We start from the raw sequence: 17,322 nt of genomic DNA, 5'->3' as shown, positions 1-17,322 counted from the left end.
TATTAACATGGACAGAATGTCTGGTGCACCACGGACTGTCAGCACAGAAAACATTGTTGTGGTTTCCCCTAGTGTAGCCGCAGAGAGAGAGAGGTACACCGACAATAGTATACTTAATGACAATACTGGACATAGAAGTGACAGCACATCCAGATGAGCATGAGATCCACAGGTGGAGGCTCGGAAGAGAACAAAAATTTCCAAATTATTTTCATCATAATAGGGATCTGTAGGGTACACACCACATACATCTCAGGGCCAAATAGCTGGTAACTTGGATGCAGCTGCTGCTAAATTTCCAATGTTTTAATGCCAGTAGCTGTGCCCTATCTTTGACATCACAGAAGTTGGTGTACTGGTCCTCCATGATCCTGATAGTGTGAACAATGCATGACATGCCACAACTACAAGGAATACGAGAGACAACAGCCTTTCACAAACAAAGATCATCCTTAACAGAAACTAAATGGACCCTCATCTTAAATTAAGGTTGGAAAACACATTTCACATCATATTTCCACACTATACACCCAATCTTGTTGGAGATGCTCCACTGCGATTGATGAACTCTGGTACAGAGTTGGAGAGGCAGGAAATGACGTGCCCATGTCTGTCATCTGAGCTCATTTTGACTGAATCCCAGCCAGGAAGAACAGTTGTAGCTGCCAGAGGTGATAGCTCAGTATGCCACATTTTTCATCCTGAAAATCCCCAAATCAACTAGAAATTTAATTGTGTATTCCTCCTACTGCAATTCATACACAAATAAGCAAAATTTCAGTATTTGCTATCCTACCTGGGGTGGCAATTTCAATTACCAGCATTGTATCTCACTCAGTCTTATGAGAAATTATTGTACATGGTCTATTGATATTTATGAAAAGTGTATGTGATTTATCACTGATTTCTTGAATCAACTTAAAAAGTTTTCACCCCAAGTTCAGTCCTGTGGAATTTGAGAAGCACTAAGTACTGCCCTTTCAAGACATGAAAACCAATGGTACGTGTTAGGAATGACAAAGATCTGATGGATAATCTATAGTGGAAACCAGTATACCAGTGCAGAAGTATGAAACTAGAATTTGGTTGCAGTAATTACATGTCTGTTGTTTGAAACTGATAAACAATATTTTATTCAAAATAATCTCCATTGCTATTTATAATCCTCTCCCACCTCTTCAGCAGGCTATGAATGCCACGTAAAAAAAAAAGTTTTTCTTTTGAAGCAAACCAGTCAGCGAGCCATTTTTGTACATTTTCATACGAACTGAGGCATTGTTCAGTGAGAGTGTGTCCCTGCGATGCAAACAGATAATAATCAGATGAAGCCAAATCTTGGTATTGCCTTGTACCACATTTTTCACGTACTGCTCAATTTAAATCGATCACTTGCTGTTGGTAGCGATCAGTGTTAACGGTTTCACGAGGTTTTAGCAGCTCATAACAGATAACACCCTTCTGATCCCACCAAACACAGAGCACTGTCTTCTTTCCAAAGCGATTTGATCTTGCAGTGGATTCACCCATGATTTACTATGCTTATGATTTTCAAAATATATCCATTTTTCATCACAGTCACTATTCAATAGAGAAACAACCTTCTTTTGTATATGGCGAGCAGTAAGGTAGTTAAGACAGTGATCCCATATTCAGGAGGCTGGAGTTTGCTCTGACTGGCCATGCTTATTTATGTTTCCTGTGGATTTCCTGGATTTGTTCGGGAAAATGTTACATTGTTTCCCTCAATAATACCACAGCCGACCACCTGACCAATACTCACAAAAACATACGGATACATTGTTTCCCTCAATAATACCACATCCAACCACCTGGCCAATATTCATTAAAACATACGGATACATTCTCGTACATTCTGAACTATATTATTGTCACTGTATTGTCATGAAAAATCATATATCACTGTGAGATGATCCCCAGATGTATGAATAAATAAAATCAAACCTAATTAATCCCATTAGAGACAGAGCACAAGTTCAGATTGGACAAGGATTAGGAACGAAATGGGCCATGACATTTTCAATGCAGTTCTCTTAAACTTTGGCTAAGTGATTCAGGCAAATCACAGAGAACACAAATTTGGACAACATATGTAGAATTTAAGCCTGCACCTTCGAAATTAAAGTCTACAGTGTTATTAATTTGGAATCTTACTCAGCACAAAAAATCCACCAAAAGTGGACTACACACTCTACACATTATTCACCTATGGAAATATGAATGTAGCTGTGAAAATCAATTAGACCTATGATATGACTAAAGGGCTGCACAATGAAGATACAGAAAAATGTATATTATCTATGAAGCAACTGAACTAGTTGACTCTTTTTTGTATTTATGGCATAGGAAGATAATTTAATGAACTGAAAAAGAAATAAACAGAAGATTAAAAATGACCCTGAGTGCTTCTGTTAAACTATACGGAGTTTTCAAAATGAATTTCCCACTATTTCTGCAACAGAACGTTTACAACCAACACATATTATCAGTATGGTAGTGAGACACAGGCCTTTACAGGGAAACCCATTGAAATACTGAGGGTTGCTCAGTGAACAATCTAGAAACGTACGTTGGAATTACTAGGAGGGGCAGGGGACCAAACCAGTGGGTCAGGAAGGGACTTGAGTTGAACACTCAAGGTGAAATGGAGATAGGCAGGGTTCATAATCAAGTGAATCAATTATAGACTAACTAAGGAAATTCAGGGTTCATAATCAAGTGAATCAATTATAGACTGACTAAGGAAATTCTTGGCTGGATTCCAAGTAGTTAGAAGATGAAAAGTAAGATGTACAAGATTTTAGAAAAGAACAAGCATGTTATTTTGTTATTTGCATGTTCCATAGATCATAATAGTGACTTCTTGCAACTATATGGAGCAATAAGCCAGTTTTACAATTATACGAGGGTCGGTCAAAAAGTAATGCCTCCCATTTTTTTTCTACTTAAAAAAATTAAGTTAAGTGAAAAATTTGAATTTGGCGCCATTCCTCAAACCTTCTTCTGCAATCCACTGCAGTAGTAACTTTCTGTGTCAACAGGTGGCAGCACAGCAGAAGTTTGTAAGATGGCCGACATCGATGTTCGTTTGAGACAGCGTTGTGTGATTGAATTCTTGAATGCAGAAGGTGAAACGCCCATACGCATTCATGAAAGACTGAAGAAGGTGTATGGTGTTGTGACAGTGGATGTCAGCACTGTTAGACGATGGGTTTGTCGTTGTAAGGAAGCTGAAGGGCAAACACCGTTGACTGACGAAAAGCGGAGCGGCAGGCCAGTGAGTGCAGTGACTCCACACAACATTCAGCAAGTTGATGACATCATTCGTGGTGACCGTCGGGTGACTGCAGATGAAGTGTGTCGCATTATTTCTCTTAGTAAAGGCAGTGTGATCACGATTATTAAACAATTGGGGTACTCAAAAGTTTGTGCACGGTGGGTTCCAAGAATGTTAACCGATCAGAATAAAGAGGCAAGGAAAACAATAGCCTCCCAACACTTGCAGCGCTTCCGTTTGGAGGGAGATGAGTTTCTGAAAAAAATTGTGACCGGGGACGAAACATGGGTGCATTTTTTTGAACCCGAATCAAAGAGGCAGTCAATAGAGTGGCGTCACACAAGCTCGCCGAGGAAGAAAAAATTCAAAACTGTGCGATCGGCAGGGAAAGTTATGGCAACAGTTTTCTGGGATACAGAGGGTGTGATTCTGGTTGATTTTTTGGAGCAGGGATGCACAATAAATTCTGTTCAATATGTCACAACCCTCAAAAAACTTAAAGCACGTCTTCAGCGAGTTCGCCCAACAAAATCAATGTCAGATGTTCTTCTTTTGCATGACAATGCAAGACCACACACCAGTCGTCACACCTCTGACGAGATTGTCAAAATTGGATGGGAAGTTTTGCCTCATCCCCCATACAGCCCTGACCTGGCACCATCAGACTTCCATCTGTTCGGGCCACTAAAAGAAGCTCATCGTGGGATTCATTTTGAAGATGAGGAGGCCGTCAAAACAACCGTGCGTCAATGGCTTAGGAAGCAGAGCTGTGATTTTTACCGTGCTGGGATACATGCCCTTGTTCAAAGATGGACCAAAACTGTAGAGATGGGCGGAGATTACATTGAAAAATGACAAAATGATCCTCAATGTTGTGGTTTTCAACCTATGTAATTGCATTTAAATTTCCTGACAATTAAACGTAGAAAAAAAAATAGGAGGCATTACTTTTTGACTGACCCTTGTATTAGGCGACACACACACACACACACACACACACACACACACACACAAAGAGAGAGAGAGAGAGAGAGAGAGAGAGAGAGAGAGGGGGGGGGGCAGGTTTGATTTCATTTTGTGTTAAAAGCTACTTTTCTTAATCATTAAATTTTTTACATCTCTTGAGAGTGACTCAAAATATTTTTATGGCTGCATACCTCACTCCATACTGTTTTATAGTAAGGCTGAGTGCTACGTAGTGTGTGTCACTTCTCCTTCTAAGATTATATTTATGAATGTTAAAATTACTTTCAAACTGAAATTCATTGTTGAAAACAAACTACATGAGTGCGTACATGTACTATGATCCTGTTGTCATTATGCACAGCTGTTTAAAAGGCTGTCAAAAAAAAGGTCTGTAATGTACACCACATATATCCTTATTACATGCTTCTGTGCAATGAACACTTAATTCCTCAATGATATGTTCTACCAGAACATGAAGCCATATGACAGAGGTTCCCAATCCATGGGACGTGGCCTATTTGGGAGCCACTTGTAGCAGGGTACTGGGCTAGGAAAATGGTTGACAGTCAAAGACAAGACAAAATTATTGGGGGCTTCAGGGGTAATTGTCAGGGTCAGCAAGTACAGAAAGAAATAAGAGTTGAAATGCCATATCATTCTCCTATATCACCCACGAGGAAATGGTTCATTCTGTTGACCAAGCAACATGGCAGAGTGGTTAGCACACTGCACTTGCATTTGGGAAGACAAAGGTTCAAATTCGCGCCCGGCCATCCTGATTTAGGTTTTCCAGGATATCCCTAAATCGCTTCAGGTAAATGCCATGATGGTTCCTGTGAAAGGACACGGCCAATTTCCTTCCCTAATTCTATGGGATCGATGGCCTCGCTGTGTGGTCCCCTCCCCCGAATCAACCAACCGGCATTGTGTCATGTCGAAAACTGCCCCCCCCCCCCTTTAAATCCACTTGCCTCCAGACTGCACTACAGGGCTGATCCATGACCTTGGCTGGTTGTCCATGACATAAACACATAACATGGCACAATCCGATCACAACTTGCTGAACTGGTAGTTTCTCAGAAACAGTTAGTCACAAGAAAGACTTGCATGGATGTGTTCATCCAATAACCAACAACAACAAGAAAGAAGGAAGGACGACTGGTGTTTTACGTCTACCCACAGCAACACAACTAAGATTATTAAAGGCGGAGCTTTGCTTGAATTTCTTTCTATAGGAAGGGAAAGAAGCAGTCATGACTGTTTTAAGGAACCATACCAGAACTTGCTTGGGTAACCGCAGAAAACCGATGCCTGGATGGCCTATCCAGGAATTGAACCCAGGTGTCTCCAATACAATTTGAGGGCTTTAGCCACTACATCAACTCGTTCAGTTCCCACAGAGATAATGCTGAATTCGTATTCACCTAGTTTCCTACATATTTGGCCACTGAAAGAATTTGAATTTGGCAGGTTTGTAAACCTGATACTGAGGTATTGGCATTTCGGCATGTGCAATAATTTTTATAGCTGAGTCACTGTGAAATAAAGAAAGAGAATGAGAAAAGAGAAAACTGTTGCTGAATACTGAGTGTAATTTTTTAAAGGTAAAATTTCAGAATAAATAGAATAGTCAGCCTGTATATTATTTATGCACTGTTATAGCTGACATACAACACCTCCTTGTATCGTTCACTGGCTTCAACAGTTCTAACAAAACTTAAATACAGGAAGCATTAATGCCAACATATGCTGTTTGCAGACATGGATTTAATTATATCTGGAAGCTGCAGGGATATGGTGGAAGCTGTGAGGATGACAGAAATGTCTGAGGTTGTAGTGACTTATTAGTAGTATTTCTTCTATAGATTTCCTAAAAAAAATTCTAACTATGTTGGATAACGGAGACAGAAAAAAATATCTAATAACATTTCTGAAACACGACCATCAGTCTTGTTCTGCACGACTATACAGCAAATTGTACTCAGACATTTGATAGGTTTTTTGGGGACTTATCTATGTGAATTAATTTTTTTGAAAAATAAGGAAAGAAATAGACTGTACATAGATAGTAATTTGAGGCTAAAATTAACAGTTTTAGTCCAGATCTTGACTCTGTCATGGAGGACAAACACTGCCACTGATACGTTTCCTTTAATTTCCGTCTATGGTCACATTTTTTTTTTTTTTTTTAACAGGTTACCGTTTTCGGTCTTTGATGACCGTCACCAGATTTGCAGCAAAATAGGACAAATATAAATACACTCGCAAGCTGTATAAACTTTAAGAACAATACATAGAGCACATTGAAAAGTAGTGCTGACAAAATTTACATTTGTGCACTTTAAATGTAAAGAGGCATACCTGTCTCATAAAATCAAAGTCCTAATGCACTGCAGCCATAGTGGCATAGTCAACTATGAAATGCAGAATCAGCACCAGCATCATCAAATACATACAAATCACATCACATGCACAAGTCATGTTGTCAGTAAAACTACTGTTTAAAACTAGCTGCTGTACAGTAGCTGCCAGATGTTTGTGTAGTAAGTTGACCAGATGTCGCTAATGTCAGCATACACTATTTTTCAATAATTAATTGAAACAGCAAAAATAAAAGGGGGGGATACAATAGTTAAAATCTGTAATAAGCTTATAAAGTATAAAAAGCAATAAAAGGAACATGACAAAAGTAACGTTGTTAAAAAGACGAAGAGTTAAAAACAGTGGTTGACATGTGCTCTAGGGCCAATATTCTGGGCAATAAGATAAATCTTAAACACCGTTGATATTGCACCGGGTAATATAAACAACATAAAACAAATCGCTAAAGGAGTCATAAATGAAAACAAACATAGTTCTGCACATAATCAGTGCCCTCTGTTATCGCTAACTCTAGAATTCCGCACAGGCGGGAAGTAGTTGGAGGAATGTGACCAGTAGAGGGCCCTCGTACCCTGCGGTACTTCGTTGCAAGCAAAGAATGATAAAATTCCATAACAGTGGATGATTTACATTATCTGATTAGTGCAGTCAATGAAATGAATAAAGACGGAACAAGAACCTACTAGAGTCATGTGTAAAACGTATGAAAACAATGTAAATATGTGATATACTCAACACTACGAGAACTTGCGAACACACTATAAATAATCGAGGCGTGGAGTGACTAGGGTAAAACATTGTCAAATAAAGCAAAGTAGGCATTGGGTACAAAATTGTTCTGCCAGTTAAGCAGTTTATCCGGTTCTCTATTTTTTGCTTTATAAATTTCAAGTTCCTCCAGCAAATTAAGAGTACGGCCATTTTCCACCCTGTGAAGAATACGCATAAAGTTCTCAATGCTCCCTATGGAATGACCAGTATCAGACAAATGCTGTCGCAAAGCCGTTTTGTTTTGTGGCTGTGAGTGTCCTTTGAACCTTAACTTAAAGAGCGGCCTGTTTGACCTATATAATATTTATCACAGTTACTGGAGTCGATCCTATACACTGCAGAGTCATCAAATTTATCGTAGTTCCCTTTCAATTTATGTTTTATTCATAATTTTATAGTGTTATTGACCTGAAAGCCACATCTGACATCAGACTTCTTAAAACATTTTACTATTTGCAGGGATATTTTGCCGTTAAATTTCATGGGAATAGTTTTTTTTTTTCTATCTTTGCCGGTTCTCTTTTGTGTGTAGGTGTGTGTAGGTGTGTAGGTGTGTGTGTGTGTGTGTGTGTGTGTGTGTGTGTGTGTGTGTGTGTGTGCCTGCTGTTCGTTAAACGTTTCTTTAACTAATTGTAGGGGCGTGTGACATCATTTGTAGAAAAGCCGTTGGCTAATGCGATCTGCTTTAAAATGCTAAGTTCTTTACGTGTTTCGTTTTCGTCTAAAGGTAGACGAAGGAGCCGGTGAACCATGGAAGAGAAGAAAGCTTTTTTGTATCTGGGAGGATGGCATGAACTGGCATTAATGATACTGTCTGTGCAAGTTAGTTTCCTAAAAATCGAAAACTTATGTTTATTATTAACTTTCTTAATAGTGAGATCAAGGTAGTTAATAGCGCCATCTTTTTCTATTTCAGTGGTAAAAGTTATTTTATGGTGCATGCTACCTAATGCTTGGGTGAAAGTGTTGACCTCACTGGTGTCACCTTCTATTAGTAATAAAATTTCATTGACATACCATTTGTAATAAATCTTTTTGTCTTTTAGTTGTGGATACTTGGCAAAAAATTTACATTCTAAATCATTGATATAAATGTCTGCTAAAGTGCCAGCCAGGCTATTACCCATCCCAAGCCCGTCCTTTTGATGATAAATTTTTTCATTAAAGGTAAAAAAATTGTAAGCTAAAACAAAATCTAGAGGTTCAACTAGTTCTGTACACTTGGCAGCGTTGATCTTGTTGTGGGAGAGGAGATTGGGTCTAATAATGTCAATAGTTTCCTTAATTGGGACGTTACTGTAAAGATTTTTTATACCTAAGGATGCTAATGTTGCATTAATTGGTATATGTATACCTTTAATTATATTCGCTAGCTCAGCACTGTTTTTGACCCCAAAATAATTCTTGAACATGTAAAACAATTTAAGTTTATTATTAAGGAACTTGTTTAATTTATAGCATCGTGATGTCATATTATTAACAATCAGGCGAACCGGATTTCATATATATTACCTGGTGTTTATATTTTAACAATATTACTTATGTCATGTTCTTTTTATTGCTTTTCATTACTGGGGTCTATACAAGGGCGATGTACTTGAGAACAATATTATGGAAATGGAAGAGGATGTACATGAAGATGAAATGGGAGATATAATACTAAGTGAAGAGTTTGACAGAGCACTGAAAGACCTGCGTCGAAACAAGGCCCCTGGAGTAGACAACATTCCATTGGAACTACTGACAGCCTTGGGAGAGCCAGTCCTGACAAAACTCTACCATCTGGTGAGCAAGATGAATGAAACAGGCGAAATACCCTCAGACTTCAAGAAGAATATAATAATTCCAATCCCAAAGAAAGTAGGTGTTGACAGATGTGAAAATTACCGAACTATCAGTTTAATAAGTCACAGCTGCAAAATACTAACGCGAGTTCTTTACAGACAAATGGAAAAACTAGTAGAAGCCGACCTCGGGGAAGATCAGTTTGGATTCCATAGAAATGATGGAACACGTGAGGCAATACTGACCCTATGACTTATCTTAGAAGAAAGATTAAGGAAAGGCAAACCTACATTTCTAGCATTTGTAGACTTAGAGAAAGCTTTTGACAATGTTGACTGGAATACTCTCTTTCAAATTCTGAAGGTGGCAGGGGAAAAATACAGGGAGCGAAAGGCTACTTACAATTTGTACAGAAACCAGATGGCAGTTATAAGAGTCGAGGGGCATGAAAGGGAAGCAGTGGTTGGGAAGGGAGTGAGGCAGGGCTGTAGTCTATCCCCGATGTTATTCAATCTGTATATTGAGCAAGCAGTGAAGGAAACAAAAGAAAAATTCGGAGTAGGTATTAAAGTCCATAGAGAAGAAATAAAAACTTTGAGGTTCGCCGATGACATCGTAATTCTGTCAGAGACAGCAAAGGACTTGGAAGAGCAGTTGAACGGAATGGATAGTGTCTTGAAAGGAGGATATAAGATGACCATCAACAAAAGCAAAACAAGGATAATGGAATGTAGTCAAATTAAGTCGGGTGATGCTGAGGGAATTAGATTAGGAAGTGAGACACTTAAAGTAGCAAAGGAGTTTTGCTATTTGGGGAACAAAATAACTGATGATGGTCGAAGTAGAGATGATATAAAATGTAGACTGGCAAATGGCAAGGAGAGCGTTTCTGAAGAAGAAAAATTTGTTAATTTCGAGTATAGATTTAAATGCCAGGAAGTCGTTTCTGAAAGTGTTTGTATGGGGTGCAGCCATGTATGGAAGTGAAACGTGGACAATAAATAGTTTAGACAAGAAGAGAATAGAAGCTTTCGAAATGTGGTGCTACAGAAGAATGCTGAAGATTAGATGGGTAGATCACATAACTAATGAGGAAGTATTGAATTGGAATGGGGTAGAAGAGAAGTTTGTGGCACAACTTGACCAGAAGATGGGGTCGGTTGGTAGGACATGTTCTGAGGCATCAAGGGATCACCAATTTAGTATTGGAGGGCAGCGTGGAGGGTAAAAATCGTAGTGGGAGACCAAGAGATAGGATAGAGTAGCATGGAGAGCTGCATCAAACAAGTTTCAGGACTGAAGACCACAACAACAACACATTACTGTAACACTTTTTATACTTTATAAGCTTATTACAGATTTTAACTATTGTATCCCCTCCCCTTTTATTTTCACTGTTTCAATCAATTATTGAAAAATAGTGAATGCTGACATTAGCGACATCTGGTAAACTTACTACACAAACGTATTGTGGCTACTGTATGGCAGCTAGTTTGAAACAGTAGTTTTACTGACAACATGACTTGTGCAAAAATGGCTCTGAGCACTATGGGACCCAACTGCTGTGGTCATTAGTCCCCTAGAACTTAGAACTATGTAAACCTAACTAACCTAAGGACATCACACACATCCATGCCCAAGGCAGGATTCGAACCTGCGGCCGTAGCAGTCGCACGGTTCCGGACTGCGTGCCTAGAACCGCGAGACCACCGCGGCCGGTGTGACTTGTGCATGTGATGTGATTTGTATGTATGTGACGATGCTGGTGCTGATTCCGCATTTAATAGTTGACTGTGCCACTATGGCTGCAGTGCATTAGGACTTTGATTTTATGAGACAGGCACGCCTCTTTACATTTAAAGCGCACAAACGTAAATTTTGTCAGCACTACTTTTCAATATGCTCTATGTATTGTTCTTAAGCTTTATACAGTTTGCGAGTGTATTTATATCTGTCCCATTTTGCTGCAGATCTGATGACGGTCACCAAAGACCGAAACCGGTAACATGTTAAACAAAAAAATTGTGACCAAAGATGGAAATTAAAGGAAACCTATTACATATACGGGTCACTGTGTTTTTTCACAACGATGTCGCATCTTGTGAAATCCCACTCAGTTCTATTTAACACTGACCGACTAATGTTCAGTTTTCATATAGCTGTGACAAGTAAATGAATACAATAAAAGATCTTTCATTTCTAAAACAAAATATTTTTTTTAAAATCCTTCTTGCACAGTATATTTTACTAATCAGGCCTGTATGTAAGTGTGTGTTTTTTTCTTCCCCCCCCCCCCCCAACCGCGCTTTGTTTTTTTATTTTTTTAGCTTGCGGGAGCGCGCATGTGCATGGTGGGGACAGGACTGGCTGCTAGACGCAGAGTCGAGAGGCTGCTATGAGAGAGGGGGAGGAGGGTGGTGGGGGGGTAGATAGAGGAAGCATGTTGCACAATCCTTCCTAACCAACGCCATAGAGAAACAGAGATCCAGAACTAAAAATTAAATGGCTTTTGCCATATTGCTATAACAGATAAAACGTAAAACATGGTTGACAGCCCGCGTGTCGTTTGCTAAAATGGCCAATAGCTCAGACGGCAAACACAAACAGGAATGTAAGCAGTTAAAAAAATGGCATTCCATCAGGAAATGGAGGACAGTTAAAAGTTGAGCGGAATGTGCACAAAGTTGTGGGGGAAAATCATTTATCAAATGGTGATGGCTTAAAAGGCTGTGCACAATATGCAACCTAGTTAAAATAACCTCCTCGTGGCAATCGACCCGAGAGCAGGTCTTCCAAGCCACTGGGAGGTTGTTCCCATGAAGGGAGGAACAGCGGATATGCCAAAGTGACACCACCTGCTGACAAACGGCAACAAATAGAGCATTGGAGGGAATGTAAGAACTAGAAGGCTGAGGTATAAGGACTGCAGCCTGGGCAGCGACATCACCTGCCTCGTTTTCTCTCAGACTAACGTCACCAGGAACCCACATAAACATCACAGTGGCTCCGTCAAGAGTGAGCAAGTGACAGCTTTCCTGGGCCCATTGCACTAGGGGATGGACCATGTACAGCACACAGAGGTTTGAATGGTGCTGAGAGTGTCTGAGCAGATGACACAACATTGGAATTGTGTGTCTGGTTGTTTGTTAGTGAGTTTCTGGCTACGGATTTGTTTTTGATATTGGAATTACTAATTCGAAATGTTCTTTATGTTTGGAGATTTAATTTTGTTTTTCGTTTGTAATTAGTTATTGATATGACTAAGAAGCTTAACAGAAGGTGGTGGTGTGCTGGAATGAACGATGACATGGATACAACCACAAAGTTTTTGTGGTTCTATGGACTGAATGTGTCAAGCGGCACATTTGTGACAAAGTTAGGAAATTAAGGAAAAGTTGCTGTATCACAAATCACGGGCGAGTATATCTGGCGTTGTCTACGTGACAATGTTTGTCGATCCATTCGTACGTGTTCCTGGTTCGAGAGATCTAGGCTGGATATTGAGATGCCGTGTCATTAACATAACATGTTTGCTATCACTCGTCACTTGGGTTTGGTGCTAGTGAGATGGGCATAGAAATGTTTGTAACTAACAACGGTATTTTACGGAATTGATCCTCTTCAATAAGATATGATACCGGAGGCCTTCTACACAATGGTCAGCACCATGGCGTCTAATAAATGTAATGGTACTCAGACTGAAAGTGATTAACAAGCAACGGTTCCTGTTACAGCAAGTGATTCCCCTACAATGACTTCTGAGCACCATCGAAAATTTTATGAACCACCTACATAAAGGGAGTGAATATGGCTGGAATATATTGCACAAACAGTTCCAGATTATTGCTATGTTTTAAACTATTGCATTATTATACCAAAGCGATGTCAACGGCTTCTGTGTAACGATACTGAAACGTTCACTCGACAACGTGTTGAGAGTACTCCCAAGTCCTCACAATGTCTTGCCCAATGAGGCATTTGCCCAATAACATCAATACTGCACACGTTTCGTCAATGTATATCTTCAATGCCTATTTTTTACAGATGACCATAAAAATATAATTAGGACATCGTCAGTGTATACATATGCCAAAATAATTTCCCGCAGTTCTCTTAATCAGTATAAGATAATAACTCACCTTTAGTAGAATGGCCGGATATATTTCTTTTAAATTGACACTACTACTGTTATACGTTAAGTTTAAGAAGCAGAGATAACTAACATCTTGTTTCCGCATATCCCCATTCTAGCCGTTCCTTAACAACAAGTAACAGATATACCAAAGAAAACTATGTCGTGTTTACACCGCACAATTACAACCACAATAAAAACAAACTTATGTACACATTTCCACGTGGTTCGCTTCTCCAAAGATCACGTAAAGAAAACATTCACCATCCTCCAATTGGATCAGTAAGTATGCAAAGATTATAATATGCTCGAACTAAGTTGACACTGCGCGGGGGCTGGTAGGAGCGACCGTAAAGGCATTTCCCATTTAGAAATTTACAGTCAATCCCATCAGCTACCACTCCGCGTGTCAGGTTTGTTTGTTCGAATATTACACATGCATTCTGTCTCAATTACATAGAGATAAAAAAAAGAAGAGCACTGGCATTGCGTCACGAACTTGAAACCGATTTCCGCCATCTTAACTAGCCTAAACCATTAGGTTCACCGCATTCATACCCCAAAGTTGACAGTGGAGACACTTGCCCATGACATCACTGGGATTGTGTCGTATTACTACAGCAAATACGCATTCAAGAACAGAAAAACGTTCGAAATTTCCTTCCTGACAATATGATATCCATGTATTTATTTGTCCATGGGACCTTGTTGGTACATAGAATGTACATAAGATGTTGGATATCATTTAATACAATATTGTTTCTATCATTTTAACATCGTTAATCTCTTATTGTTATATTATTTATTATTGGCACAGTATTTATATTTACAATGTTACTGTGGTTTCAGTGGATAAGTTGGTACATTATTATTTAACAAGGTACTCTTTCAGCCTGTCGAAGCAGTGACAAGTTAGATATGTCTTTCCTATAGTTCTGAGCTCTGCTATGTATATTGATTTATGTTACTTGGTAGTTTCCTGAACAACTTTTTTCCAATGTGTAGAATTCCATTTTGGTTGAGCTTAGTTTTTGTATGATGTATATGGAGATCCATCTTTTTTGCCTTGTGTTGTCAGTGGGTACACATTCGTTTTTGAGGAAGAGTGCAGGATTTTCAGTCGCATACAGCTGTTTGAGCACTAAGGTTTCATATACATGAAGGAGTGGATGTGGAAGGATTTACGTCTTTATGAAGAGTTTCTTGCAAGAGTTTTTGTGTTTGGCACCTTCTGTGGTTCTTTTGGAATCTAAATAGCTTTATGATATTTGGAGAAGCTCCTCACAAAATGACTCCATCCTTCAGCATTGATTGGACACTAGCATAATAGACATTTTTTGGGCAGTCTTTACTACAGTAACTATCAAGTATCCTCATCACATATCATGATGTGTTCAATTTGTTGCTGAGATTGACAATATGAGTTCCCCACCTGACATTATCCTGGATCCACAGCCCAAGAAACTTTGTCAGGTCCACTCTATTTAGAGCTTTCTTTAACAACTGGATATTTAAAGTTTGTGGAACCTTTTCCTTCATTTATTATTAACTTATTGTATGTGAATCATCCTGCTATGCTGCCCATTGTCTTTGTTATGTTTTCTTGTAGTAGGTTTTCAGATTTTGCGGTAAAGAGAAAGCTTGTGTCGTCAGCAAACTGGTGAGCATTTTGACACTGTATGTTTGTTTGTAGGGCATTTACATATAGGAGGATCTGTACTGTACTGGGATACGGGGGGGGGGGGGGGGACAGCACTGGTCCCAGTACTGAGCCCTGGGGAACACCGTATTTCATGTCCTGGTGAGGTGAGTAATTATTTGTGATTATGTTGCTGTCATTGTATTGAATTTTCACTGTTAGTTTCTGTTCGCAAAAGTAGCACCTGATTCACTCATTAGGTGTTCATCTGATGGCCAGTTGATTTCATTTCTGTAGGAGTGCTTCATAATCTGCTATATAGAATGCTTTTGATAATTCAAGGCATGCATCAGTGATATAATCGCAAATGTCCACTTTCTGGTAAATTTCACTTAGAAATTTCTATGTAGCACTGTTGGTTGAGCGGTTCTTCCTGAACCCAGATTTGATATTTTTCATAAAGGCTGTAAGTGTTTTGTGGAAGACTTTATCTAGAATTCTTGAGAATCTAGACAACAGGGCAATTGGCCTGTAATTGCCAACTTATTTGTGTTCCCTTTTTTGTAGACTGGTTTGAATTTTGAAATTTTTAGACAAGAAGGGAAAGTCCCTGATGCCAGTGAACTGTTGCATAAATATGATAGTGGTTTTACAATATGTTCACTACACCTTTTTTTATTATGTATACCATTTACTCCTGAGGACTGGTTCGTTTTTAAGGTTTTTATGATGTTCCAGATTTCTTCTTCATTCGTTGGGTACAGGAAGAATGAGGTAGCAGAGCTGTTGATCTTAAGTGGTGATCCTATTGTATTTTGGTTACTTGTAGTAATCTTACTAATTAGTTGTGCACATTTGTTTGTCAAGTAGCTGTTGAAAGTATTTGCTCCTTTCCTTCACTCTGTTACTTTCTCTCCATCTTGACATAAGACAATATTGGCATTTCTGGTAGTTACATTATCTGTCTGTTGTTTCCGCAACTTTCAACATAGCATTGTTCTTGTTTCCAGCAGACTGAATGTATATATCATTTGCCTTCATTATTTCTTCCTTGACAACTTTTTAAAGTATTGTCTTGTATTTTCTGTAATAAGCACTAAATTACTCACCTACCTGCTGTGTCTGTGTAATATCATATACACACATCAAAAAAGTTTTGTGTCACCTCAGTTCCAAGAGTTCTGGAACCTCTACAGAAGACTGGAATAGTGATCATCATAAACATAATTTGCGCCTTTTTTATTGGTCATGAAAACCACATATTGCATGTTGCACCACCGTACAGTGAGGCCTTCAGAGGTGGTGGTCCAGACTGCTGTACACACCGGTACATGTAATACCCAGTAGCACGTCCTCTTGCATTGATACATGCCTATATTCGTCGTGGCAAACTATCCACAAGCTCATCAAGGCACTATTGGTCCAGATTGTCCCACTCCTCAACGGCGATTCGGTGTAGATCTCTCAGAGTGATTGACAGGTAATGTTGTCCATAAACAGCCCTTTTCAATCTATCCCAGGCACGTTCAGTAGGGTTCATGTCTGGAAAACATGCTATCCACTCTAGTCGAGCGATGTCGTTATCCTGAAGGAAGTCATTCACAAGATGGGGGCGGGAATTGTTATCAATGAAGGCGAATGCCATGCTAATATGCTGCCAATATGGTTTCACTATCAGTCGGAGGATAGCATTCAGCGGCGTACGTTGGCCCCACATAATGCCACCCCAAAATGGCAGGGAACCTCCACCTTGCTGCACTCACTGGATAGTGTGTCTAAGGTGTTCAGCTTGACCAGGTTGCCTCCATACACATCTCTGACGATTCCCTGTTTGAAGGCATATGCGACACTCACCGATGAAGAGAACTTATGCCAATCCTGAGCGGTCCATTCAGCATGTTGTTGGGCCCATCTGTTTTGCGCTGCAAGGTGTCGTGGTTGCAAAGATGGACTCGCCATGGACGTCGGGAGTGAAGTTGTGCATCATTCAGCCTATTGTGCTCAGTTTGAGTCGTAACAGGACGTCCGGGGGCTACACGAAAAGCATTATTCAACATGGTGGCGTTACTGTGAAGGTTCCTCTGAGAGATAATCTGTAGGTAGCGGTCATCCACTGCAGTAGTAGCCGTTGGGCGGCCTGAGTTAAGCATGTCATCGACAGCTCCTGTCTCTCTGTATCTCCTCCATGTCCGAACAACATCTCTTTGGTTCACTCCGAGACACCTGAACACTTCCCTTGTTGAGAGCCCTTCCTGGCACAAAGTAACAATGAGGACGCGAAAGAACCGCTTTTCTTGTAATGAGGTCAACATTCTATATTAATTCTGCTAGCATTTTACCAATGAACGACAT

General features: G+C 39.6%; 1 protein-coding gene across 1 annotated transcript in view; it reads right to left on the bottom strand.

The window, feature by feature from the left end:
* LOC126267044 (protein SDA1 homolog) overlaps positions 1-13,778 on the bottom strand; it is a 173,678-nt gene extending 159,900 nt beyond the window's left edge. Inside the window, exon 1 of the mRNA XM_049971869.1 lies at positions 13,339-13,778. The gene's annotated coding sequence lies outside the window, so the exon portion shown is untranslated. The remainder of the gene's footprint in view (positions 1-13,338) is intronic.
* Between the last annotated feature and the right edge of the window lie 3,544 nt (positions 13,779-17,322).

Source organism: Schistocerca gregaria, chromosome 1 (genome assembly GCF_023897955.1).
Source record: "Schistocerca gregaria isolate iqSchGreg1 chromosome 1, iqSchGreg1.2, whole genome shotgun sequence".
Lineage (NCBI taxonomy): Eukaryota > Metazoa > Arthropoda > Insecta > Orthoptera > Acrididae > Schistocerca > Schistocerca gregaria.
Note: the sequence above shows the minus strand (reverse complement) of the source record. Positions and strands in the feature narration are given on the sequence as shown.